Genomic DNA, 2,598 nt, shown 5'->3' with positions numbered 1-2,598 from the left:
AAAGAAAAAACTAAAACTAATCTCTTACTTTATTCAGGTTGAGAAAAAGAGTTTCGTGTTCACTCTGCCCTTTGTCGTTGATTCGCTTTTTGAGAGAATGAAGAGAAATTATAATCTCGATTGATCATTTCAATTATATACTTCCCCAATAGTTCATTATCTGAAATAAAGTTTGAATTCAGATAAAATATCAATGAGCTCAACTGTTAAAACGAAATCGACAGCAGTCAACTCAGCCTTAGCTAATAATCACATTCGCATTGCCTGCTTTCTGGACAGAGATTTCTTATTGTGTCAGATAGTAAACCCGCTTTGCAATCATTTCCCTCAGGTAATAGAATTCAAATCTTTGCTCTAAAGTCTCAAATCTGATACTTTTTGTTTTCGTTTTCGCTGGCTGCTCAGTCACATGAGTATTCTTGGCAACACAAATTCATATTATTTTGCTTCTTCCAGATCATTACATTTTAATGATTTTTTTCTTTGGACTTCTACTGATTTGGGGGCAATCGACAAGAAACACTCAGTTTTTTGTGGCATCAGCGATGGAATAGTTCACTTTTATTCTTAATTTCCGCAAGTAAATAAAGCTTCTTCGTTTACCATTTACGAGCTCAGACGAGACATTATTTGCCTTATTAAGAGGCTGATGTCTAATCACACGAGATGTAGTGATCACTCATTCAAAATTAAGGTAGTGAGTGGTCTTTCATGTATATGTGGAATTTTGCAATCTCCTGATCGTATTCTATTTGTCTGTCCGAGTGTTGCCACTTCTATTCGCCATTCCACATTTCGCGAATTGTCTATATATGGTGTCCATGATCGCAGTGTTTGTTACATTTTCCATTTCACTTACAGTTTTGCCAAATATATATATATGGACCGACTCGCTCCCACACTCTTTCACTCTAGCAATTTTCAAGTCTTCCATAGGCCACTCCTTCTACTCCATGCGAACAGCGTATCATGCAAAATTAATAAAAAATGGAAATGGGCAGAAATGGCCTCTGTACGGTGGCGACCGTGTAACAGGCAAAAATGAACAAGTCATTAACTAAACGTAGGCTAATTACAAAATATAAAGAAATAATAACAAATATATACCAAAACTAACCCTAACTTTATTAAGGCCCACCCAAAGAACTCCGTGTTCACATTGCATCTTCTTTAGACAACATAGTAGATTGTTAATTTGCTGTTTAACAAAAAAAGAAGAAGAAGAATGATTATAAATACGTTTTTGAATATTTTCTAATTATTAGAATGAAAGAAAAATGATAAATCAAAGTTATCATGGTGTTTGCAGGACATAGTAATACGGGTAGCTTGCCGGCCGTCCGGTCGTGTACTATTAGACACTTTTAATGTCCTTTCACGCTTTTAGGGAAGAAACTTCGATAGTATAAGTCACTGGGTTACCATTCGAAGTCTAAATATCGGCTTCAAAGGCAAGCTCAAGGCAAAGTCTGTAAAACTCAGTTATCATATCTTCTCTCAAAGTTCTTCTTCTCCCCAATTTTATATCTTCTCCCAAAGTGTATTGAAGTTCTATGTTCGTTCTGTGGTTACAATAATCACAGCGTTGCCAGCAAGACTTCTCCAAATAAGAACGAAGAGCGAGAGGTAAGTGGATTAACGATAATATATTTCTCAAAGAGTTCAATGAGAAATGCATGAAACATAAGAAAATATTTCTCCTTCTTTGAACAATAGAGAGTCGATCGAAGGTCGATCACAAAGCAAAAGAAAACAAAAATTCAAGGAGCAAAGAGTTCCAGATTCGACTGGCGGTGATGGATACTGGCAACAATTCGCCTCATAGTCACAACGTCAACCGCAACAGCAACCAGTCCCAGGGCAGGATCCAAAAAATAGGCCGAGGTGCTGCAAACTTGGTACAGTTAATTTTTTTACGTTAAATTGCTATTGTGACATAATTACCAGCATGAAGCATTGAAAATTATATCTTTTTGTCGTATGAACTTCAGTTTTCGCTATGCAGGGAGGGGGTTCAAAATTTACCCTAGCCGGGCCAAAAATTTCATACCAATTTAGATTGCCGCCATTTTTGCCGAAAAAATTTGAAAATTAAATTTTGTTTTCGTGGTCGAAATAGTAGACCGTAGTATAATTTTCTTACTCGTTGGCTTTTAAGTTAAGCGCAGTTGAAATAGGTTAAGTTGCGGTTTGTGTTACAGCGCAACGTCTTGCTAATTAATTCCAAACCTAGCAAGCCTCTGAGAAATGCAATTGCAAATGCATTCATAACAACATTTCTATATAAAGAAAATTAGAAATTACATGAAATTAGTTTCTATCAGAACGTGTTAGCGTTCAGATTTATATTCGCGTAATTAGTAATAATGTCTTTGAAGACTTCCTCTGATCTAAAAGCTCCACAATCTACTCGTATAGTAGTAATAGGGGCAGGACCGTCAGGTTTAGCAGCCGCTACGCGTTTAGTAGAAGCCGGATTTGAAAACGTTTTAATATTAGAAGCTGAACATCGGATAGGTGGCCGAGTGTATACCGTTCCTTTCGGCGATAGCGTGGTAGATTTGGGCGCCCAATGGTGTCATGGTGAAAAGGATAACG

Source organism: Glossina fuscipes, unplaced genomic scaffold, assembly GCF_014805625.2.
Source record: "Glossina fuscipes isolate IAEA_lab_2018 unplaced genomic scaffold, Yale_Gfus_2 103464, whole genome shotgun sequence".
Lineage (NCBI taxonomy): Eukaryota > Metazoa > Arthropoda > Insecta > Diptera > Glossinidae > Glossina > Glossina fuscipes.
This window is presented reverse-complemented; position numbering follows the sequence as displayed.